Raw genomic sequence first — 27,392 nt, 5'->3', positions numbered from 1 at the left:
TTTTTACGAAAAATGAAGTATATAATTTTGAAATTATTTGGAGGTGTAATTGCTAACTCTGTCCAGGCGAGACCCACGTGATAACAGGCCAGACAACTCCTCTCCCCCCTGCTTCGTTACGCCACCAGTCGTCGATCTTTGAACTTGGCGCGAAACTTTGAAAGCAGTGCAGTTTGCAGGCACACAGTAGTGCTGCTTTCTCTGGTTGAAATAGATGAAATAGGAAATATGTAACTTCGGATGCACATTCTTGAACACAATACTGTTGGATTTATCTCATCCTTTAAACGTACCGGAATGTAGAGGCAATTAAAATATATATATATATATATATATATATATATATATATATATATATATATATATATATATATATATAATAAGTCTTGTAAGTGTCTGAGTGTCTGCTAAGTGAAAGGGAGTCAGCGATTTGCGCTACCGAACAACCTGCATGAGAAGAAAAAAATCGGGCGCCTCATGGAATAAATTTTAAAGTTCGGAGGTAAGTACTTTTCTCAGATAAATAAATTAACATTTTATGCTTCATGCAGTTAAGGTAACTTAACTTTTCCTCCATTACACAAACAATTGTCAGTTTCCTTTCTGATATCTTTGTCTGTAATTTGTAATTTCAGCATACTGCTTTAATATTTGAAACGGTTAACTTGCAACTTTTTATTTCTTTATTTTTTCAACCTTGTACACGCACTTATTCGAAATGGATTTTCCAAGCTGACAATATACATATGTCAAAATTTTCTGCAAATATACTTGTTGCTATCAGAAGCAACGTAACTTGAGGTTGATATTCAGTTAATATGTAAACAAGTTTATTGAAACAGGCTTTTAACTGAACTAATCTTATATTTTCGGTTTCGATTAAATAGTTTCATACGCTAGCATGTGTTATTTTGATCAAAAAACATTCCTTGATGGGCTTCTGTAGTTCTGAGGTAAGAAGATTAGCTTTGAACGCCGGAGGTGGTGGGTTCGATACTCAAACATTTTCCCCCAACTACGCCCCTGCAATGTTATTCAAACAAGCTGGTTCTGTGCGCAAATTTAAAAAAATATGTTTTTTTTGGCACTGTTGTCTTTAAGTTTTATGATATTTATGTACAAATTGTGGTTGAGTTAACGGTATTCATGATTTCTGGGCTTGCGAAAGATTACTTTTTAGCAGTGGATACAACGTGTTTTTGCCAAATGCTCTATGCTTGTTTGTTATGCTTAAAAAAGGCAAAATGTATTGAACTATATAATTTTTGAACTCCTTGGGGTTTTCTGTTAAAAAGCTTTCAGGAACTCTGAAACTGTAACATAAATTGAATTAAGGGGCTGTCCATAAAGGATGTTGCAAAATTTTGAACAAATCCCCCCCCCCCCTCCTTGTTACATGTAACGCTGTTCAACATGAGCATATTGTTATAAACAACGCATGATGTCACACTATTTGTTATCCTCTCCCTTCCCCCTGTCACAAAAATGTCACACTGAATTCATAAAAGAGCCTACTCAGCAAAATGTTGATCTAAATTTAACATATATGAAGTTTTAAGTATTGAAGAAAGTTGATAAAATGGTCATTCTATGAGAAGTTTTTTGAAAAAGGTTACTTTGTCATCAGTTAATGCTCTTTAAAATATTTTTTCAAAGGCCTAAAATGATGAACTATTAAAGCCCCCCCCCCCCTACACAAGAATCATTAGCAGCAGAATCATTAGCAGCAGAAAAAGCTGAAGATGGAAAAGTAGCCAAATTCCAATTTAAAAAAAAAAGGCTGCTTTGATATTGAATACTTTTTTTTTTTTTTTTTTGATGTATAACATACAGTATTCATGATGTTGTATAATTCATTCTTTAATTAACGTTTTTCAAGTTGAATTCCTGTGTAACTTTTCGAGAGTGCCCACCGAAGGGGGGAGGGGTAGGAATCATAGTCTCATAATAATGATACCTTTTCGACGGCTATAGTTATAAATAACTGTGCCCTTGAAATTTTAAGGGAGATGGGGGAGATGTTTATGGGGTATTTTTCTTGAAGTTTTCATAATTGAAGGAGGTAGGGCACCGTTCACTTTGGGGGATGGCACCCAAACATTCATGTCTTTTTAAAAGCATAAATTTGCTAAGCTAAGTTAACATTAATAATCTGGTATTATGTATTTTAATTTGATGTTATGTCTTTGAAACATATTGCAGTTATGTTTCTCGTTTACTTTTGTAAAAATGTTTATTTATATTTTAAAATTTCATTTTATTCTTATTCAAATACAATGGTAAAATTATTTTTTGTTTTGATGTAATTGTAAAATGAAAGTTTATTTATTTATTTGAATACTTCTTAAGACTCAATGTTTCAATACAATATACGAGTAGTTAAAATGCGATTAGTGTTAAAAAATATTTCAAACGAAAAACTAGTATGTTGTGGCTATCACGAAACTTTCTTCTATATTTTTCCTTTTTCTGATCCCTCCCCATGCTTGACGAGGAAGCAATATTCCTAACAAAAACAAAATTACACATGCAAAAACTTGACGACCATCCCAATGTCTGAATTATTGCAAAAGCAAAGCAAAGAGCGAAAATTGAAAGTTATTTTAAAAGCCTTGCTTGAATTAATTACAAATATTTTATTTGTTAACAAACATAAGATGGCAACCATAGACTAATAATAAGAGTAGACCGAGCTTTCTCATTCTTGCTGATGAAGAAAATTGGTTCAGAGATGTATCATGTGACTAGTGGAAGGGCTTGGCGAAGACTTTGGCAGCATGGTTGCTAGATGGCAGCATTATCTATAGTTTGGCACTCGACATGTATTTTAAGACAATGTGTTTTCATTAAAAAAAACTTCCAGGTGCAGAGATTGAACTGTTTTTCTTTTAGTTATGCATTATTTTGACATTAGTAATAGTTTTTGATCAGTTTTCGGTAACTTTTATTTCATTTGGAGCTGTCAGCGTTGGCGTGAACGAAATGGCGTAAACGTTTTGCGTTAACGCAAAAATGTACTAATCGGTATCTTAAATTGAAACTGTAGGTAAAAATCTTACCATTTCCTGATTCTTCTTGGTCGCTTGCATCTTTTATTGCTTAGAGAGTTATTGAAATTGACCAAAGAAAATGCACAATACTATCTAAAGGAAAAACTCACTATATTAACAAAATATTTACAACTTAGAATAACAAATTTACAAATCGGACTCCGTAAAAGATCATTCTTCCGTGTTCCATCAATTCTATTTATTTTATTTCGCGCTGGCGTTGATCGTCTGCTACGATTAACGCCCGCTGTTGCTAGGATATCCACCAGTCACATGGTTTGGTTTATGAGCAGCAAAAGGGTTGCCATAGCTCGGTCTACTCTTATTATTAGTCTATGATGGCAACAGTTAAAAATTTTAAATCATTGAGATAATATTTCCTATCATTTCCATACAATTAAAATCACGAGAAATACGCAGACGACAATCTATTACGATTTATCTTTCTTATTGTTGCATTAATAAAAATATTTTTATTCGCAAAAAAAAAAAAAAAAAAAAAATCAACACCTCTTGGAGCGATCGGCGTCAAAATTAAACCAGAGCCTGTTTACATATGGATTCACATATATTCCAAATTTCAACCAGAACGTAGCATTACTTCTTGAGATAGGGCACTCAAAATGGAAAAAAAGAACGGGTGATTGCGCTACCCCCCTTTTTAGCTGTTGACACAAAAATAAAATCAGTTCTTATACCCACTAAGGGCTACTTGCCGATAAATTTTTCTTTCATTCCGTTCATTATTTCTTGAGATACAGCAGTCACAATTGACGACAAAAAACGTTCTATAGCTCAACCCCCGTTTGAGTTATTGACACCAAAATTGAATCAGCACCTGTTCCTGTTACTGGCAATATATGGACCAAATTTTGTTTGATTCCGCCAGTTACTTCCTGAGGAATAGCAAGCACGCGTAACTCGAAAAACGTCCCATTGCTCCACCCCCCTTGGAGGAATTCGCGCCAAAAACCAATGGGCACAAGTTCACATAGAGTCACATATGTGTACCAAATTTCGTTCAATTTCATGCGATAGTTTTTGCTGTAGAGCGGCCACAAAAAACTGGTCACACACAGACGTGATACACACACACACATACATACACACACACATACATACATACACACACACATACACACACACACAGACAGACAGACATTTTCCAAAAATGGTCGAAATGGACTCAGCACACCTCAAAACGTACGAATCCGTCAAAATTCGAAATTCGAAAATTTGCACGAATCCAATACTTTCTTCTATATATTAGATATAGAAGAAAGTAATAAAACTATGTTTATTTATCACTTTGTTTTTACAAGATTTTAAAATAAAATCGTGTTTAGTTATTTGAATAATTTGTAAGACTTATAAATGTTTTTATGTGAAATACTATGAATTAAGCTCAGTGTATTTTTTAATGTATGATTATTGGTTCCTTTTTTACTTTCTTCTATATCTAATATATAGAAGAAAGTATTGGATTCGTGCAAATTTTCGAATTTCGAATTTTGACGGATTCGAACGTTTTGAGGTGTGCTGAGTCCATTTCGACCATTTTTGGAAAATGTCTGTCTGTCTGTGTGTGTGTATGTATGTGTGTCACGTCTGTGTGTGACCAGTTTTTTGTGGCCGCTCTACAACAAAAACTACCGCATGAAATCGAACGAAATTTAGTACACATATGTGCCCCTATGTGAACTTGTGCCCATTAGTTTTTGGCGCGAATTCCTCCAAGGGGGGTGGAGCAATGGGACGTTTTTCGAGTTACGCGTGCTTGCTATTCCTCAGGAAGTTACTGGCGGAATCAAACAAAATTTGGTCCATATGTTGGTATTAACAGGAACAGGTGCTGATTCAATTTTGGTGTCAATAACTCAAACGGGGGTTGAGCTATAGAACGTTTTTTGTCGTCAATTGTGACTGCAGTATCTCAAGAAATAATGAACGGAATGAAAGAAAAATTTATCGGCAAGTAGCCCTTAGTGGGTATAAGAACTGATTTTATTTTTGTGTCAACAGCTAAAAAGGAGGTAGCGCAATCACCCGTTCTTTTTTTCCATTTTGAGTGCCCTATCTCAAGAAGTAATGCTACGTTCTGGTTGAAATTTGGAATATATGTGAATCCATATGTAAACAGGCTTTGGTTCTATTTTGACGCCGATCGCTCCAAGAGGTGTTGATTTTTTTTTTTTTTTTTTTGCGAATAAAAATATTTTTATTAATGCAACAATAAGAAAGATAAATCGTAATAGATTGTCGTCTGCGTATTTCTCGTGATTTTAATTGTATGGAAATGATAAGAAATATTATCTCAATGATTTAAAATTTTTAACTGTTGCCATCTTATGTTTGTTAACAAATAAAATATTTGTAATTCATTCAAGCAAGGCTTTTAAAATAACTTTCAATTTTCGCTCTTTGCTTTGCTTTTGCAATAATTCAGACATTGGGATAGTCGTCAAGTTTTTGCATGTGTCATTTTGTTTTTGTTGGGAATATTGCTTCCTCGTCAAGCATGGGGAGGGATCAGAAAAAAAAAAAAAAGAAAGAAAAATATAGAAGAAAGTTTCGTGATGGCCACAACATACTAGTTATGTTTTCAAATGAAAAGGTAGAAGTTTTAATACTACTAAAATAGTAGAAGACAATAATAAATAAACCAAATAGTTTAATTAAACCAAAATACTAATCAAAGCACTCACTTCCCAATATCATTGTGGATCGACGAACGATGACGTCATTTGCTAGTTGGATGGCCTTCCTATCTCGAAGGCCTCGGTCCAGGTAACATTAATATCTCCTAGAAGTTTTAGTTCAATAGAGTAATTTCTTTTAATTTTCCAAAAACCACAAAATAAACCAAAATTCGAAGTTTTTTTTATCAATTTTCACACGATCTTGCAAAACCAAACTAAGTTTAGTGCACACAATATAAATATTTTAAACACAGAATCTAAACTCATTTATCAGATATATATTTAATTTCTTATTTAAATAATATGTAACATTACTACTTTTAAGAACGTTTGCTATGTATCATTACTGTAGATTTTCATGCAATAGTAGTCCAAATAAGAAGCACCAACAAGAACAAATATATTTTTTTTTACCAGTAAAATTGTTTCGATCATAAAATTCTGTAAATCCATTTTACCGAATTTTCCCTCATGCGAGTCGAATTAACTGGACTGAATTTGCACACAGGGCCACCTTCTCTTTAGGGTGGAGCGAAAAAACGTAATTTACGAATTTCGAAACGTACAAGTGATTTTCTTCCCAAGTGAAAAAGCATTACATTTCAACTCCTATAGAATATCATTATACTCTGATAAAAGAACCCGGCTCAAACTACACAGGACATAAAACAGTTCCTCGCGGAGAAGTTGAAATGATACAGTACAACATTATTAACTTCTTAAAAGTCCAAAAGTGTGAAAAATCGATATTTTTTGAACATGTTTTGCGAAAAATAAAATATATAATTTTGAAAATGCTTGGGGTGTAAATGTTGACTCTAGGTTACATTAATATATCCCGAAAGTTTTAGTTCAATAGCGTAATTTCTTTAAATTTTCCAAAAGTCACTAAATCAACCAAGAATCGACATTTCTCTTCCTTTTTCACACGATTTTGCAAAACCAATAAGTGTAGTGCACACAAATAAAAATATTTTAAACACAGAATCTAAACTTATTTATTATTTCTATATTTAATTTCTCATTTAGATAATTAATTACATTACATTTAAGAATGTTTGGTTTATATCATTATTGTAGTTTTTTTTCCCAATAATAATACAATTCAATTAACAAGTACCCAACATGAACATTTTTTTCACTAGTAAAAAAATTTTCGATTTTAGAATTCCGCAAATCTTTTTTTACTGAATTTCTTTACCAGTCCGAATAAACTCTACTCAAATAGAGAAGAGAGGGCTGTCTTCTTTTTAGGGTGGAAAGAAAAAAAAGGAATTTCCGAATTTCGAAACGTACAAGTGATTTTCTTTGCAAGTGAACAAGAGAAAAAAACATTATATTACAACTGACACAAGAAATCGGTTCAAAATACACAGGACCCATAACAGTTCCACACGGAGAAGCTGAAATTATACAATATAATATGTATAATATATATTAATTTCTCAATTTCCAATGAGCAGAGACTTAACGACTTGGTTGTAATTGATTGCGACTTGGTGCAAACACCTGTACTGGGATAACAGGAGGTGTCAGTCGTCATCTACAGTTAAAACTGAACAAACCCATTCAGTGGTTGATTTTGTCTGCTGTATGCAAATAGACTTCCATTAATTAAGACAGTTAATGCAACATTTCATTGGAACAACAAAAGGACCCGCAAGTCTTTGAAGCATTTACCAGAAAAGCTATCAAAATCTCCTAAAATCCACCACTGGTGAATTTAAAAAAATGTTCTTAGCGAATATCCCTTCAACTTTGACTGGAATAAATCTTAGCACACATCAACAATATGTTCGTATAAAATTTTCCAGCATGTTTCATCCTGGAGATTGCTTAAGCAATTTTGGTACTAAAAAACCTTGTCTTGAAGAACAAGTAGATAGCGATTGCCGCTTGTCTTTTAAAGTTTACATTTCAAACAATCAGAGTGAAAATGTAATTGCACTGTACATACAATGTATATTGTTCAATGAGCAATCTCCAAATGAAACTTCTTGTTGATGTGAGCTAAGATCGGATCCAGTCAAAGTTGAAGGGACATTCTCTAAAAATATACATTTTAACTTCACCAGTGGTAGATTTTCGCTCGTTTCGGTGAAAAGTACCTACTAAAAAAACTTGCTGATCCTTTCGTTGTTTCGTTCAAATGTGCATTTTAATGTCTCAATCAAGGGATCAATTAATAAATTCATTTGCACACAGCAGACAAAATCAATCACCTGCATGATGTTGTTTAGTTTTAACTCTAAGACGACGAATGGCACCTACTGTCACACCAGTATTGGTGTTGCAACCGCTGCAACTAAAAACAACCAAGTTATCAAGTGGCTGCTCATTAGATGTTAAGAAATGAATAATGTTGTACTGTATCATTTCAGCTTCTCCGCGCGGAACCGTTTTATGTCCTGTGTATTTTGAGCCGGGTTCTTTTATCAGAGTACAGTCGACTCCCGCAACAACGCGATCCGACTTACGCGAAATGGCTATAACGCGAATTTTTCACTAGTAACGAATTTTAGAGCTAACGCGAATTTTTCGCCCACAACATGAATTTTTTAGAAGGATGTATTAGCTTCGTTATTGGCTACTAAATATTGATTTCGTGAATGTTATTACGTCTCTTTGAGCATCACTGACAGCCAAAGTTCCCACACCAAACTAGTCTAGTGCATCATATAACCGTAATGGCACCTTAGTGTCACCTTCATCTAAGTTTGAAAATGTAAAGAAAAAGAAAGTTTCTGATAAAAAAAATTTAAAAAGGCTAAGATTATCGATATGCTTTAACAATTACAAAACGTCGAAGGTAGCGCGACAATAAGTATGAGTGAATCTTTCATATGTACAATTAAAAGTCAAAACAAAAAGATATCCGTCAAAGTTCAGAACTTAGTTTCAATATTGAAGCTTGCAGAGCAGTCTAGCAAAGTAAAAATTATGAAAATGGAAGCTATGCGCGCTCTTGCATTGTGGATTAATAAAAAGATCAGGTAGAGGAGATGTAGCCACAAATTGAAACGTTTTAAATAAAAGGTGAAGCGTATTTAAAAATGTATTAGATAAGAATAACTATCCGATCTTGGAGTATAAATCATCACTAATATCCTCATTTTTAACTCGTAAATATTGCTACTGTATCTACTGTACAGTACTATTTTGTGCATCATTTTAATTTTACTGCATGCAGTGCACACCGTGTTGTTATATTTTATATCTTTTATTCCCATTGGTCATTTATTTTGTGCATCTTAAGTATTTCATGTTGAATAACAGTTTTTTATTTTTTACATACAGTAAAAGTTCAGTTCTTTATGGAAGAAACTGTAATGGTTAAGGAATGCTTTAGAGCAATTTGAGGGGTGTTTATAAGTGCCTAAAGGTATTTGGTATGCTTTAAAAAATTTCTATGCATATATTTTTCCACAACGCGAAATTTCAACTTACGCGAGGAATCTTGGAACGCATCCCTCGCGTAAGTCGGGATTCGACTGTATAATGATATTCTATAGGAGTTGTAATATAATGCTTTTTCACTTGGAAAGAAAATTACTTGCATGTTTCGAAATTCAGAAATTGATTTTTTTTTGCTAAACCCTAGAAAGAAGGTGGCAAGTTGGTTTGCAAGTTAATTCGACTCGTATGAAGGAAAATTCGGTAAAATGGATTTACAGAATTTTATAATCGAAAAAGTTTCACTTGTAAAAAAAAATTTTTTTTTTTTTTTTTGGAACCTAAAGACGTTATCTTACGAGGCTAAGATTTTAAGGGTAACCTATTGATGCTAAAAGGCAACTTTTGGACCCCAGGCGTTTTGAAATTCAACCCTACCCAGCATCTTCCCTCTAAAATTTCAGCAAATATCCTTTTACTTTTAAAATTATGTTCAGTATACCTCATGCTACTTTTACAACACTGGCTTCTGTATTTAGGACAACACTGATAAATGTATGTCATAAAACAGCACACTTTTATTAATGAATATCTACATGGCTCCTTTTCATCCTTTCGCTAAACCCATTGTTTCCTTCGAATGTCACCGCCGAATAAGATGGATTGAGGTTCTACTGTAAATCTATCATTCTTGCTAAGAAGTCACGCGTCCGAAACAAGTCGCAGATTAATCGTAATGGACCATCACTCCAATCAGTCGGGGTCAATGGCTGGACGGAGGATGGATCGAGCGATTATATGGCAGCAAGCGCGCGTGCAAACATTTTCAGCAGAGCTATACAAGGGGAAGATACAGAAATAATTTTGGGACGGGGCACGGGGAGTAAAAGTAAAACATTTTCTCATCTTTACTAATGTTTTTTAGGCTTCCTTAGTGTTAATTGCCGATTCTATCAAATAAGGACTATTGGATGAATCGCGATTTTATGTACCTTTGCATTCTAAGCTAGTTAAAAATATTCTTTCAAGATTTTCGTTTGTGATGTTTAGAAATAAGTTAAAGAATATTTAATGGGACAGTTAAATTTAATTTTGTACCTTCGGGAGGGGCCTGGGCCCCCATTGCCCCATTAAATTCTGCTACTGGGGTGAAAATAGGATTTTTTGCAAATCCCCAAGATTAAAATAAAACTTCCAAGATCTGGACAAGAAGGCTCAAGGATCATGTGACTAATAGTTCTTAAAAGTTATTCACTTTTTTTATAGTTGCCACTATTGTAGTTGATTTTTTTATTAATCTTAAACATGATGGAAGTAAAAGAATATAAATAAACACTAAAATTTCCGGAACAACTACCTGAAAAATGTTGTAAAAATCGTCTGTGACACAAAAAGTTTCATCAATGTCGAGATATAGTTATATACAGATAGTACAAGGTAGGAACGATTTACGACATAAGAGAGAAATGATATCTAGGAGTAGATAGGGGAAGTCCCCACCCCCCAACTCAATCTTTCTATGTAATCATAGCATGTGCATGAAAGAAACATCCATTCTACATTGTTTAGTCAAAAAATTATATTTTAGTAAAAATATGTTTTGTCGATAAAATATTTAATAAATATATATCTTTTTCATCAATAAAATCCAAATCCCAATAAAATCCCTACAACGCAAGATCTCTATCGAAAACTCAAGATGTTAGGGGGGGAGGGGGGAAGCTCAAGTTTTGACAGTTCTGGTGTTGTCTCAGGGAATTTTAAAGGAATTTAATCACAAAGCAAAAAAAAACATCGATACATAGAAAGAAAACGTGCAGGATCCAGGTGAGGAGGTAGAGTGCATTGCTTAATGCGCATTTGATAGCATTTTGCAGAATTGTGAAACGTGAATATATAGTGTTAATAGTGATAACTGGTAAACAACTACTTGACATTATTTTTTGGACTCGGTTGAAAAGCAGCTGTTTTTTGAATGTCCCATTGTATGACACACAAGTCAGGGTATGTTTTCCCTTCGCATTCCGAACATTGAAATATGGCTTCACTTTTGGTTTTCTTGTAACTAGTAGCAAAATATCTATTCTCTTTATGAATTGCACATAAATGGTGCCAAACTTTCCAATCTTAGCTACTCGTCTCAACATTGCTTCTTTGTTCATTTAAACGTCTTGCACAAAAACTTCCTGCATGTTGAAATGCATAGTTTTTCTTTATCCACAAAGAAATAGAGAAGTTTCTCTTCAAAAGCTCGGTGTATGTTCAGCGATTTTTTCGTTGCAGCCTTGGGGGATGCTCTGAGGTTGAGTTTGAACCCCTTCTTGTAATAAGGATCAGGATGAGGTTTGTTTGTCAGCTATGAGTTTTGTAATCGTTTCAGTTGAAACACGAACCTGTTTTGCCGTTATCTGAGAAGGATGTTGAAAAGAGTATCGAAATTTGTGTAATAAATTTAAACGTCAGAGCAAGAAAGAAAAATAAAATCTCAAAATATGCAAAGGGATTAAAAATTTCGCTCCTCAATTTACCAATCCAATCTCAGGAGCGTTGTGGATAAGATTTATGACAAAAAGGGCGAACTAGACACAGAAAGGAAGGACATTGTTTTGAAATGTTTTAAACAGGTTAAGAGTCATTTTTTTTTAAAGCTGGACAAAGTGAATGGGGGCCTGATAGTTGACACCTTCTATTTTCCTGAAACTTTCAGGATATTTTACTAGTATTGTGATAAAAAAAGTGAAACTACTTACATTACAAGTCACGTGGTTTAACCGTGAACGGTGCATTTTCACATCGAGGGCCATGGCGAAGGTTTTGTCTTTGTTTCGAACGATATTTAATTCTCGCGGCATTGGGATGATCAATTTTCACAGCGCCACCTGTTTATTTTAATCAAGCTTAGGTTCCATACTTTTGCTTGACCATATTTGTTCTTAAGAGAGAGGTTATGGGTAAAGAACAGCAAATTTCATGTGATTTCATTATTAAAGGATTAAATATAAAGTCCATTCTTAAAAAAAGGGGTTGCCATTAAGCAGTAATCTTAATGAAAATTTTAAATAGAGGCTTCTCTGAAGCAAACAAGAAATTCATTTACTATCATTGCTCTTGTGGTATTTTTTATCTTTGTCTAGAACAGGGCGAAATATAGAGACATACGATTTTTATCACTAGTTACGTGACACGCATTATCGTGAAATATGAATTAGTTTGGCTAACCGTTCACATTTAAATAGTCATCACTAAATTAGCACACAAATAAATCCCAGAGAGGAACAAAGTTTAGTTTTTAGTGCCAATAGCATAAAATTTTATGGGTGTTATAGTTATTTTTTTACCACTTCAAAAAAGGAGGGGGTTCTCAATTCGTCGTTCGTAGTAGCGCATTTGAAAAAAAAAAAAAAAAAAAACATTTCTTCGCGGTCTTCGGAAGACTCAAAGAAGCTGTGCATATTTCTTTCTCTATTGCGCTCATCTTTGTCGTTTTCAGAATCCTGTGCTCGACGCTTTCTCATTCGAAATGCACATTAGGAAGATCTCCCCATGATATATCACAAGCTCTATTCTACCCGTACCTATTTTTTTTTTTATTAAACCACTAAAAAGCAAAAAATAAATTATAAAAAAAATTAAAAAAAAAAAAAAACACGAACTAAAAGGCAAAAAAATAAGTGGTCACATCTACATTACTTCCCAAACCTATAAATCAAATTTATTTTACAATTCTAGTACGAAAATTCAATTAAGCTAACACTCAGTTATAAAATAATCATAGAATATAATTATACTATACGATAAACTATTTCAATACCTAACTAATAATGTACGATTTATTAATTTTTAATCACCTTTTGAAGTCTATACCTCCTATAAACTACTACCCTCCACCCTTCAATGGCGCTCCCTCTTTAAATGTGCGCAGTAATCCCCAAGAACGGGACTCCCCCCCCCCTCCCCGCCATCCCGAAATGAGATCAAATCCGCTCCAAAATTGCATCTAAAAATTTCTATGGTATAATTTTTGCCAAGAACACCTTTCATGGGTATTATTGTTGTATTGTAATTGTAAAACAACAACCATGTTCTATATGCAAATACATTGATATCTCGAGTGCAGAGGAGTCAGTTGCCCCCTCCTGATCCCGCAAATGACAGTTCTGTAGATATCCCTAATAGTTACGATTCGTGTCACTATTATATTGTTTAAGAAATTTGCAGTCAAGCTATTGTAAACGTATCTATACATAAAATAACCATTAATAAAAGTCTTGCGGGTTATGGATTGGCGACTAAATCCAGACAGTTGCCCTTCCATCTTGACCGCTAAGCTTCTTATTCAAATCACCTTCCGACAAGACTTTCCTCTCTGACGTCATTTAAAACGGTGGCGTCTTGTTACATAATTAGGAAGGCAGATATGGTAAAACGCCATTTTGGAGAACAAAATTTGGCAAGAAAACTGCGTAGAATTCTTTAAATTCGGATTTTTTTTTTTCAGTTATTTCGTTAAAAGAAATGAATTTTCAAATCTAATTCCCTCTTCGATATATATTTTTCTATTCACCAATACAGCAGATTATGTATTTTCATAAAAACTGAAAACAAAGATTTAGGTAGCATTAAAATTTGCGAAAGGCAGCGATACATTTTATTGGTACGTAAAATGTGAGTAGAATGTTTTTTAGAGTTCAAAGAGAACGTCTCTTCTCTAGAACCAATAGTATCATCAAAAATTGCGTGCAGCCGTTATGGAATATTTCTTTGATGCCCGAAGAAATTGTTTACAACGGTTTCTATTGTTCGTAGTGATTTAGAACTTGGCAGAGGACATTACTAATGTCTTTTCGATCAAGTGGATTCAGAATATTAGTAGAATCACAGTAGATCGTAAAATGTGGTATTACGTGCTTACTTTTTTGAAAGTGATTGAAATTGATTTTTTGTGTGACTACTGTTTTATGCCATTTTTGGACGACCTTATCGGGACGGTAATCCGTATAAAGGCCTCTTCACGGAAAAACGGACATTTTATATTACACGTGAAGGCTCATATATTTCATTCAAAATATTAATTTAAAAAGGTAATTAACAAAAACTTTGTTTAAGAAATTACAAACGTACGTGCGATTTCTTCAGAAAAATTTTTGTTCATCACCTTTTAAAATTACTATTTTCGCTGAAACATATGAGCTGCCACGTGCAAAACAATATGGCGTCTTTTCGTGGAATGGCCCATGTGAGACGTTTCTAGGTGTCGGAAATATAAAGTTAACTCTAAACATAACTGAAAGAAGTAACTTTCTTAAAATCACTTCGTTTTCACCTTGGAAAATCTGAGCACTTCAAAAACGATAAAAACAACGTGGGCCTGCAAAATGTAACCATGATGCTGTCATTAGCACCATAAAAAGCCTAGCATATCCAAGGGCGTGCACAGAACCTTTGGAGCCCTTCACAAATGACTTTTAAGGGCCCACTCCATATTGTTTACCCCTATGTTTGTACATATATTTCACCCCTCAATCTGGGGCCCCATTCAGGCTCAAGTCTCTGGGCCAAAAGGTGCCCCTTCTCACCCCTTGTGCACGCCCCTGAGTATATCTATGATGATCTTGTTTGAAACATTTGAATCCGTCAAATTAAAAATATAAATAACTACTAAATTTTTTCTTTTCCTTAAGATATAAAAGAAAGTAAAACGACAAGAGAGAGTCGCGTTCCTACACGACGACGTTATCAAAAATGGCGCAGACGTCGGAGATAACATGGAATTATTTATTAGAAGAGCGAATCGAAACCGTTCCACTAGCTTTCCATCGAGGAAAAAGGGATTCTATTCATCCATATTCATTAACGAGGGATCAGAGCCGCTTCGTTGTCTACAACTCATCTCATTATCTTTATCCCCGGTACTATTTATATCACTCAGGCCCCGATGACGGGGCAATTAACTGCCAAATAATAATCGAGACAATCTCTGCATTGTTACAGCGCGTGTGCCGCGTCCAGACAGCAAATGTCGGCCACTTAGTGGCTATTAAAGTCAAGTAGGAAATGGGTCGATATTTTCCAATTCATTTAATTCAATTTTTCTACTGCAACGGAAAAAAAGGCTTGAAGAATCGGGTTTTGAATCCTCCTTCGTATTGAATTACACCAGTTGCGCAATCAGAATTTTTTCCTGGGAAGTGGGTTGCTTGATTCAATTCTTATGAATTGATGCTAAAGAGGGTTTCGGGGGCATTAGGATCCCCCTAAAAGCAGCCCTCTTGCTGAATCCTTGAATTACGCTCCTCAACTGACTTCTTGATATTTGTTCTTTACCTACGCCAATATAACGTCATACGATGGATAATATATATATATATATATATATATATATATATATATATATATATATATGTTTGATAACGTAGCAGTTACTGCCCATTCTAAAGTTCATATCGTTCAACTTCGCATAGTTTTTCAATTTATAGTGTTATTATTCTTATATATTTCTTGTTGTTTTTGTTTCATACACTTGCTAGTGTGCCACCTACGAGTGAGACTTTAAATGATATATATATATATATATATATATATATATATATATATATATATATATATATATATATATATATATATATATATATATATATATACAGATACAGATAGGAATTTATATGGGCCAGAGCGGAACTCTTTTACCCTGTATGAGGGAAAGTCATGAAGGAGTCGATTTGAAATGGTGTGAGGGGGGGGGATGGAGTAGAAAAAAAAAGGAATCTTTTCAGAGCCACACTATATACATATTTACAGGGATTACATAATTGAAATGACAGGAGAATTGAATAATCTGGAATATGATAAGAACTGAGTATATACAAGTATTTACATGGAATATACAAGTGGAATGAAAACTGATAGGCCAAGTCCTATCAGTGCCGAGAATGAAAAGAAGCTTAGGCAAAACCTAAGCAAACAAGAATCATCAACAGATGAACATAGCATCCGACGGCATATATTTGCCGCCAGAATTAAATGTGAAGAAGATTTGATCGACGATCAGTGGGTTATCGTGATAACAAAGTTTGGTGAAGAAGTTTGTGGTGGTGTCAACAATATAGTTTTTGATGTAAGATATCCCCGAGTCCTTATGCAGGGTTTTATTGGAGACGAACCATGGAGCTCTAAAAATTCTCCTGAAAATTTTATTTTGGAGAGTTTGAACTTTTTTGATGTTACTAGCAGCTGCATATCCCTAGCAAGGGATACTGTATATGAGAGCAGGGCGAATGATCGTGGTGTAAAGTAGTAGTCTGCTTTTAGTGTTCAGTGAGTTATTTTTATTAAGGTAATTATATATATATATATATATATATATATATATATATATATATATATATATATATATATATATATATATATATATATATATAACTTCAACTTTGAACACTGAGAAGCGCAGTTGTAGTCATACCAAAACCTTTCATTTCGAAGGGGGTTTTCTCCTTTGGGCCTCCAGGGATAGATTTAAAGTATGATTCCCCTATATATATTTTTTTCTCATCTAACGTCCAGAATCGTCATCCCAAAAGTCTGCCACCCGGGGTGGACAGCCCCCTTAGCACCACCCCCTCTGGATTTGACATATCAATGCATTTACATACAAGTGAGCACGACTTTTGTTGTTGTTCGACATAATTTGCATTTCCAAAGGGCTCCCTGCAGAGAGAGAGGAGGTGTGCAGCAGAATGATCATGACGTCAACAAATACTCGAGTAGAGAATTCTAATTCTTCAAACACTGCTGCGAAGCAGAAAAGTTTGGGAACTTTGCCCCCACCCCCTGAAAAAAAATTGATATGACGGGCCTGTGCTTATTATTTGGCACTTTATGACAACAGTCGACAAGTGGCGGACCGCGAGAACTGGGCCGTCAAAAATATTTTGAAGGTATAAATCACACAAATAAATTTAAAAATATTTTCATGCTGACAACAATATCTTTAGGCTTCCTTTTTATCACATTTTCTGAAGTAATTTCATTTTTGACTAAAGTTTCTAACGATTAAAGCAAAAATTTTCTGTGGACCTCTATAAAATTTTCCAAATGTATCCGGACCTCAAAGGAAATTACTTAACGACCCCAGCTTTACGACCACCCCTGACCAGTAAGCGTAACTAGGAATTCCTCAAGGGGATGGGTGTCCTGCCTCAAATCAGTAAATTCTATTACTTGGAAAAGCAGGGATAATTTGATTTCAACTTTACATACGCAGTATTACATACTTTAAATTAATTAGATGATGAAAAAAACTATTCTAAATGGAATGGAATATCTTAAGTTTTAGTTGCTGTAGATTAATTTTGAGTTTTAAGGGAGGGGTCCGGACCCGCCACTGCCCCTGACCTTAAAATTTTTGAGATCAATACCACCTCTCACCACACCCCTGCACTTCCTAGGCTTCCGCATCTCGCACTATCGCGTCGGAATGCACGATGCACGTGTGCCATCGGTGCACGTGAGGCTTCTATCCTCACTCCTGAACATACTCCGCCGTGCAGCTGCGTACACTGTTTGTAGCTTGTAGATCTCAGGCAACGATTCTGACCGTAGGAATGGCGGGGTAGTGTCGAAATGGACAGCTCCGCAAACATGGGCACAGAAGAGAGAGAGAGAGGTCGAAGGAATTAAAGGCGCACTTGAGTATAAAATCCGTCTTCCCTTCGTACCTAGAAGCAGGCTTGTTGATGAATGCGAGAAAAGAGTGCAACGAAAACATGACTTGCAGATTTGTGCCTGTCGAATGTCAAGCTCTCCGATGCCAATCACGGTATGATCATATAAATACAGCATCTTGGGCCATTGTCTGATATTTGCTCGCAGTCAGAGGCTTTGCGACAGGGGCGAGAAAGTGGAGGAGGGAGCATTCACTTATAACAATTTACATGCGAAAACACACATACATCATATCTAAAATTTTAAACTCCCATATACGTAGCCTTCCTCATCGCTAAGCCAACCGCTAAACGCATGCAATATCACGTTGGATAGAGAAAAAACGACTTGCAAGAAAAAAAATAAATAGCTGAAGCTTAGAATGAATTGTGACGAACCATATCAAGCTGAATAGCAATCAAACTAAGCGAAAACAGAAGTTCGATTGCACCTCCTACTCCCCTAATCTCCAGAAGCTATTAGTACCCAAAATCATTCAACACTGATTTTTGATTGAAACCAATTTTTGTACCATGCATTGCTTCATCAGATACAGTAGTCATGATAGGCGAGTAAAACGTTCGATTGTTCCATTCTAGTGATTAACGCCAAAAAATAATCACTACCAGATCTCATTGGCACACTTTTTTTTGGTTTCCTTGCATTACTTTTTGAGACTTGGCAGCTATGCCAAGTGGGAAAAACTTTCAATTGTACCTCCTCTTTGAAGCGATTAACACCAAAAATGACTCAACAGCAGTTCCTATTGAGGTCCATCTGTATACCAATTTTTGTTTGAATCCTTAAATTACTTCTTTAGATACAGTTATCATGCTTAACGGGAAACACACGCTACTTTCTGTTTTCTATAGAGGTACTTTATAGCGCTTTCTCTGTGTGAGTGGGAAAGGCATGAAGCGGTTGGTACCAGTAGCGATTCAGTATTTGTTCCTTTTCAGGTGATCTGATTTTTTTCAAATCTTGTATTACTTCTTGAGATATAGTCGTAAAGCTAAGAGGGAAAATGTTTGATTGCGCCATCCACAAAAAGTGTTCACACAGACAGCTATTTTTCCACAGAGATTAAAAGTTTTTAGCACCCCTTAACGAGAAAATCCATCAGAAATTCAAAAATAAAAAATGTGCACGAATCCTTTATTTCTGATGATATATTTGGAACAAAGAAGAAAGTAATAAATAATGTAACAAAACACTTACTGTAAGGATAATATACTTTATCACCTGAAAATGAGAAAATTAATGTTTCCTTCACTAACATCAAGATGGGTGGACAGAAAAATAACTCTTACCGCATCCAGAAGTCATAAACTAACATTATATCAGGTAATTTCTAACTTTCCTGGCAACCTTCTCAACTCTTTTTGATGGAAACCAGCACGAAAGGTTCTGGACTTAAGCTTCAGATATTAAAAATGGTTTCGGTAAAAATTTCTCCTTTCGCAAGACCACATTATCCGCCATTTTTGTTCGCTATGTGTTGTTCTATTACTTGCACTGCAATGCTATGGTGGGTGCAAAATAGCGTCCTTTTCTGAATGGACTCATATTAAAAATAATAAAAAAAATAAAAACTGGAATTCGTATCTGACAAATTCAAGTTTTCGCTATCTAGGATTGCAATAGGGAAGTTTTCGATTTTTCAATTTTATTTTTATATGATAGAGTAACATGTATGAACATCACAGGTGAAAAAATTTTTGCGATACGATAAGTAGTTTTTTTTTTAAATCAATTTTTAAAGTTCAAGCGCTTGTGACGTCAAATGGCATAGGAAGTGACGTCATGTGCTCTTCCGATAGGGGATAAGGCCCCTATATATACGAGCCGACGTATTTGCTTAAGTTCAGCCATTTTGGATCGGAGCGCGTGTTTGAGTGGTTATCTTTTCTGGCGAATTATCGCGTTTTGGTGATTGTTCACTGCGAGCAATTATTAGCGGCACGTGAATTGATTATTAAATAAAATATTATTTTCGGCAAATTTGGCAAAATCCGAAACTTTGCTGTGGTAACCCTAGCAGTGCAACAATGAAAAATCCGATCCAAAATGGCTAAACTTAAGCTGATGTGTCGGCCTATCTATATAGCGGCTCTAATAGGGGAGAAACCGAAGGACGTGCATTCGACTTCGGAGACGAAACGTAAAAGGCTTATCTCCTCGCATTTAACTCCTAGCGTTTCTGGAACATTAAACCTCTCATCCTCTCGGAAATATTCGAATATCATCATTGATGTTACTTGAGAAAGATTATTTAGATTGTGCTTTAACGAATCCGGCCTCCATAGTGTGTTCAAAAGGATTATTTAATTTCTAAAAAATAAAAATATCAGCGCGCTCAAAATGTTCCTAGCGAAAACAAGGGATCTTCGGCGGAAGGCTGCCCATTAATGCCCTGTGACGTAAGCTCGTGACGTTTCAGAAGAGCGCACTTTTGCGCGTGGATTTTTAAAAATTCAGTAAAAATCAATCACGGTGTTTTAAAATTCGGCGATGGTGAATTTTTTAGTTTTGATTGTCAATTAACAATATCCAAGAGCCAAAATATGAACATTTAATGTTGCAACTTCCCTATTAGGTAATTACTCCGCGTTCCCTAAATTTATTGTTTTGTTTAAATTTCTGTCTATCTCTTCAGATTTTTTATTAACTTCAATTACATTTATAAACAACTTGAATTAAAATTTAGAAATCAGGAAGCTGTAGAATGGAAACGATCGAATAGAAGAACGAGACATCAGTTCATACTTCTGGAATCGGTATGATATTTTTAAGTGCTGAAAAGAGTTAGAGTAAAACAAAATAAAAAATAAAAAATGAATGCCATACAAAAAGAACACTAATGAATAGTAATATTATGAAAGCTAATGCATGTTATATGAAGCAACAATCAGGATATAATACAGTGGTGATTCCATAAAGCGGCTAATTCAATAAAACTGGATTTTGTTTCATTTTTAACGATTTGATTAATTAAAACCGTTGATTCAATTAACCGGCGCCCTCTGTATTATATATGCAAAATGAGATGTGGATGATTGCAAAAATGATACTGTTAAAAATTGCAGCATTAAAAATAAAATTAATTAATTTCAATTTTGACTTCGTGAATTCAAATTATGTTTTCCGCAATCACGAGTTGCGATAGGATCCTGCTCGTTGGGTTTATTGTTTCTACAAACGGCTACTGTCTCCCAGAATCGACTTTATTTACACCCGACCCGCACGACTTTACTTTCCTCTTTGGACAAAAACAGCACCCAGCACACGCTGCTGAAGTGAAGGCAATGCTCACAGAGACCCGGGTACAAGAATAAAAGGAACATCAACTTTGGTCAAGTAAGGAGTAATAAGCGATTCGTTGATGTAAAAATGTTTTTAAAATATAAATTATAAAGGAGACAAAAAGGAAAAAGAAAACAGTTTCTAAATGAACTCATTTAAATGTCTTTATTTCAGAGACTTCTTAAGTCAAAAACATGATTTAGTGCAATAGAAGTAGTTTGCGGTGTTTTCAAAGAAAGAAAAAAGGAAAGAATTTTGACATCTTGAATTCAATTTGTGGTTTTCGCAATCACGGATTGCGATCGGACTCTACTCGCTATGTTTCTTGTTTGTACAAATGGTTCCTATAGCGATTATAATTGCGAAAAACATAATTTGAATTCAAGACGTCCAAACTCAAATTGATGTCAGGGGCTGGATATGTGACGGATGCTGGTTTTGTCTGAAGTCGAAAGAGTGAGGTATAAATAAAGTCGATTCCGGAGCAATTGAACGAAGAGCTGGAGGATGTAACCGCCCATGAGGATCACCCACACGCGGAGGCCGCTGGACCTCCCAAGGAATAGGACGCTATTCAACGACCAAATGAAAACAATAAGCAATCGTAATTACTCAAAAAGAAAAGAATAATTGACTCATTCAGAGCCATAAACTCTGAAGTAGAAGTAGAATATTAAAGTTTGTAGGGATTTCAAGGGAAAAAAAGGGATATATTCTGAACGATAGCTTTTTTTTTTTGCTAATACACTGGCCGCCGCTTATTGGTCATTCCATACGAAATGAGCAAAATTCACAAAAAAGTGGTGGCCGCATGGTAACAGATTTTTATGAAATTTGGTATACAGGTTCCTTTTATGCCTGTATAAAAATATCTAAAATATTTTTGCTTAATATTTTTTATTTGAATAGTTACATGCAATTGAAAATTGGTCAAATTGAACAGCATTCTCATTAATGCTAAATGTTGCATTTTTGAAGGCTTGTATCTTATTAACTATTTAATGAAAACATAAAAGTTATATGTTGTTGCAATCTATGGAGTAGAGTAATTAATCTGATATCAGTAAAATTTTCAAAGTTATTATAGTTGACTTTTAACCGAGTTTCAAAAACTGAAAATATTTCAGTTTTCTCATAATTAAGCATTTTGTTTTTCAATCTCAATCTTTAAGGAATGCATTAGCTTTGCTGAAATTAATACCCAATAATGTGCTTAGTATCATAAAAAAACTACCTTACTTTTGAAGTTGTATTTTAAATCCTTTGTCTTCATAATCAGTTTTAAACTTGGTGACATTTTGTAAAATGATGATTTTCCCCTTCACATACACACAAAAATTCAAATGAGGGAAAATTCAGACAACTTTAAAATTTTGCAAGACTATAGAGCTGTGTTTCTACTATTTGCTTGAAGAAACTAGAAATTGGTTTTCAATTTCCAAACTTAAAATAAAATTCAAAAAAATAGCATTTTCTTTGTGTTTTATGTGTCATCCATACAGATTTGACGAATGCGTGCGCTCGACCATTTTATTTTATTTATTTATTTATTTTTTTTTTTTTTTGAAATTCATATCCCTTAAAGCTGCATATGAAAGATGTTTAAAACCACTTTTATTTTTTCTCTCAACTGGACCTTTGATTTTTTAGAGGTCATCAAACGGGATTTTCGTAGTCAAAAAAGGGACTTTTTGCATTTTGGCCAAAATCTATTTGAATTACATTTATGATAGTTAATTTAAAGCTTTGATGCTAAAGTGCATAAGTTGATAGTCTTACATGCTGAGTTACGTAGCTGTAAGTTAATAATTAAAATAATTGCAACAGGTTGAAGTTCAAGGTCAAATGTAAAAATTTTACTCATTTCAAAGGGGGATAACTCGCGTAGGGGACGGAAACACAAAATGAAATACGGCAAAAACTAATTACTGGAACCATGCTAAAAAGAATATGTTGCTGTGTGTTTGTGTACCCTTTATAGATTACAGCCCCTCAAAAATCGAAAAAATGACAAAAATAACATTTTTAGACCCCTGTAAACCGAAAGGGGATGAAGTGTATTTCGTCAAATGTCAAATATCTTATTCATGGATAAAACAAATTTCCTCAAACTCATAGCCCAATCTCAAAAGCTATTGTGAATTAGACGAGATGGTCCTCTGCCCATATCTTTAAACTTAGTATGTTCTCTAAGAGCTGTTTTTTCCCTATATCACGAATGGAGAGGAAAATTCAACACAATAATTAAGGAAACATTTCAGCAAGTACTTAATAAACATGCTTTTGAGAAAATGAAACACGAAAGAAATGGTTATTTTTGCTAAACTTACAATAAAAAGAAGTAACTAATGAAATTTTACCTTAGTTCAAGTTACTCTAGCAACAAAGATACGCTGATACCAATGATTAAAATTTAGTAGCATCTAAAAGACACTTCAATGTGTTACGTAAAAAAAATTGAGTAAATTTAGAGCATTCCCTCATCTTCAAAAAAACATCTGAAATAGAGGAAAAAATGAAATTTTCGGAAATTTTTGATTTTTTAAAGTACGATTTCGTCATCAAGAAATTCATAAACAATTACGAAATTAGAGCAGATAGTCAGTTATAGATAGTTTTTCAATCTGAATCATTTTTACTGTTATTTTTTCATTAAAAGAGCTGAAAGAGTGAATTGAAATCTGAAGTAAATTGGCAAAATTTCAATATTTGTTAATATCTCAGATTCAAAAAAAGATCCTAATAAATTTTACTTTGCTATTTCCCAATAGAGATTTGTTTATAGAATATGGAGATGTTTATTTTTCAAGTGTACATTTATAACTTATGGAGTTATTGAGTCACAAACTGTCCGCCATGAACTCTGAAAATTTAGGCTTAGCGTAAACATCAACTTCTAATTTCAATAACAAAGCAACAAACCGTTTTTAAACTTCCATACTTTGCATTCCCTCATAGATATGCATGGTTTACCTAAATAAAAATTTTCATTGAAATCTGTGACATGTCAGCCACAGCTAATTTGCTCATTTCGCATGGAATGACCCTTATATGAATCACGTTTGTTCTAAACAGTTTTGATCCCCCCCCAAAAAAAAAAACAATTGATTCAATAAGGCGGCTCAATAAATCTGTATTTTGTTCCGGTTTTGACGATTTGATTCATTAAAGCGGTTAACTCAATAATAACCACTGATTCAATTAATTCAATCAATTTCTGCTGTATTAATATTCAGATGTATCAATAGCATGAAAAACTAACAATTTATAAATTATTTTGCATTCGATAATTTGCAACTGAAATTTGAGCTTAGGGGACAGAAATGTCCCATAATAGACTTTAAAGGATTAATGGCTTCTTTCCACCGCCATAAGTGTTCGTGTTCTAATCGCAAAGAACCAAAGATGGCGACAATCTTCGAACTCAGAGGAACATCACATTTTCTGTAGCAAGAAAAAAAAAAAAGGTTCGATGAGTAACCTCTTCACTTCATTTCCTTACAACTTCATTTATTTCGGATTTGCAATTAGCGCGCACCACCAAATTGACTTTGCCGGAGGAAAAACGGAACGGAAGGATTACGGAAGATTTCCCCGGGAGAGCCTCTTTCCGGAAAACTCGCTTACGCAGCGAAAATTTAATTTAAAGTTTTCTACTCCGTACTTATTTATTTTTAGTCGTGCTACCCCATTCTTGCATGAAAGTATGAATTTTTAAAAGCCTTTTCAGCGCAACGTTTAAAATATTTCTGACCGAGTCACTCAACCCGCATGTTGAAAAGCACTTCAGTGCGTATTAGAGACTTCAATTAAATTTTAGAAATCAAGAAGTTGTGGAAACGATCAAATTTTATTTTGAAGAAGAACAGGGAATTGGTCCATATTTCTGGAAAAAGTATGATTTTTTTAGCGTTGAAAAGCGTTACAGTAAAAAAAAAAAATTTTATGCTTTAAAAAGTAAGAGAAAAAAATGAACTTTTTTTTATTAAAATGATTAGAAAATATGAAGTTTTTTTTCGCATTAAAAAAATTACCATCTTCCAATAAGCACTTAAAAAGAGAGAGAGAGAGAAAGAGAGCGAAGAGTTTTTACTACTTAAAATGTTTTGGAAAAAATGTGAACATTAATTAATTATTGAAAAAAAAAAATCACCCCCCCCCCCCCCATCTCCAATATGCTAACTGCTGGAAGCAAGACCTTGGGAGCTTACAATTTATTCTACGCATACAATGAAAAACAGAATTTAAAACATAACAAAAAAAAAAGGGAGCAAAGATAAATTAAAAATAGTAATGTTTAATATCCGGTAAAAATGTTAAAATAAAAGTGCGCATGATAATTAATTTAAAAGTGTGCTCATGGATTGAGGAATTGACTGTCTGTTTGTCTTCTTCCCACCTCCAAAACTTTTCAGGGAATATCGCGATTGGAATAACTTTTTGATCGAAAGATTTTTGACATGACACTTCATTTTTGGAATTGTTTTTGAAAAATTTCATTAAATGTTGGAAAAGCTCAAAAAATGTCCTTCTACTGGGAAAAAGTCAAATTTTTTTAATTTAAAAATCAAGAATAGTAGAAAAATATTATTACAGCAAAAAATTTGACAAATTACAGTGGTTCTGGACATAAATATTTTGTTTAAAAAAATGTATAAAAGTTATAAGTAAAAGAAAAAATGACCTCTCTCCCATAGACGGGGCTGACGAAAAGCTTTGTCAGCCTAGTCGGAAACTAGCCCTTGAGGGGGCCTAGCTTGAAACCGGAGTTACATTCGGTTTATATATTTTTATGAGGGGAGGGGGGGGGCGACAAAACTGCCAAGGATCCATTCTTGGCTCTCAGCGGCTCTGTCCATAGACTTATTCCCGAAAGTAATCGAATTATTAAGCCAATTCTTCGAGCATTGTTGATAAACATACATCCTTACGCCATCCTCAGCATCTTGCGTCTCAATATGAAAAAAGAAGTAATTTCGCTCACAGTTACTATCCCTTGTACCAATGTAGACATTCTATTCTAACTCCAACGAACGAAAGCATCAACCCCTCTCTTTCTCTCTCTTGGGACAAAAATAGATAAACCCTATTCTTTAATTCTTTACATTCGTTGCAGAACATTGTCACTTCTTTTATTTTTACCATCAAGTTATGGTTCAAACAATGTTACATTCCACCATTTCCCGAGAGTTCTTGGCAGAAGAACAGTACTCCTTGTAAAGTCTCTGAGCAATTTTTTTATGTGTAAAAAAAGTAAGCCACATTTTAAAGAAAGATAGTTCAATTTTTGATAAATGCAGTAATAAAAACCGAACTGATTTTATTTGTTACACAAAAAGAAAAGGAATATATTTCCCATTTCATTATAAAAATTAATAGCTTAAGAAGAAAAATATCTTGGTTTTTTCCCCTTTAAAAAAAATTAATTAAAATTTAGAGTGCATGTGAAAAACAGGACTAAGTTGGTTACCGTGTAACGATAGCACAGCAAAAAAGGGGAGGGGGCGCAGAAATATTTGTTTTATCTTCTCAACCTGGTTCTCTTTTTCCACATTTTTCAAGCTATAGTGCAGACTGTACTTTCGTTGAGAGTAAATCGTTGAGCATGACATTAAATATTCAATTGCCTTTTCAGTTCATTTTGGCACTTTTGTTGGCAACGTAGTCAAAAATTCGTTTAAAAAAATTCAGTTTTTAAGAGCAGTATTGCGTAAGTTTCTTAAGGTTTAATAATTCTTAATTTTTCGCTTTGTTGCAAAAGTGTTTTGATATGAATTTTCGTTAATTATGTAAAAATGATCCTCTTTTGTTCTACAGAACTGCTCCCCTTCCTCCTCTCTACCTTTATTTTAGTATTATATTTTTTTACAGAATGTACTTGGCCACGAACCCGCATCTAGAAATGCCTATCTATATCACATTATCCAGAAACTGACTACCAAACGGCACGACTTTGAGGGTCACGGGTTTGGACAAAATTCTAGGTATAGGTCAATTCCAACTAGATATGAGCCCAGGTATAGCGATTTGACTGCTTAGGCCCTAGTTCGGCTGCAACGGGGGTCCAAAGTTGAGAATTTTGACCCAGAAATGCAATGGAGTTTCCTTTAAAATTACCATTTTTATCTCATTTTCTGCTATTGTACTACAGAATAAGCCGTTTGCATTCCTACCTTTGAATTAATTACATTGAATACTAATTTTTAATAAGCTTTTCTCCAATTCAAATTGGCTACTACTTTTAATT

The 27,392-nt window shown here is 34.2% G+C and overlaps 1 protein-coding gene across 1 annotated transcript in view; it reads right to left on the bottom strand.

The window, feature by feature from the left end:
• The window catches only part of LOC129224667 (uncharacterized), a 205,270-nt gene that overhangs the window by 119,166 nt on the left and 58,712 nt on the right, over positions 1-27,392 (bottom strand). The gene's annotated exons all lie outside the window — the stretch shown is intronic.

This window comes from Uloborus diversus, chromosome 6 (genome assembly GCF_026930045.1).
Source record: "Uloborus diversus isolate 005 chromosome 6, Udiv.v.3.1, whole genome shotgun sequence".
NCBI classification, from domain to species: Eukaryota; Metazoa; Arthropoda; class Arachnida; order Araneae; family Uloboridae; genus Uloborus; species Uloborus diversus.
The sequence above is the reverse complement of the archived record's forward strand: the minus strand, read 5'-3'. Positions and strand labels throughout refer to the sequence as shown.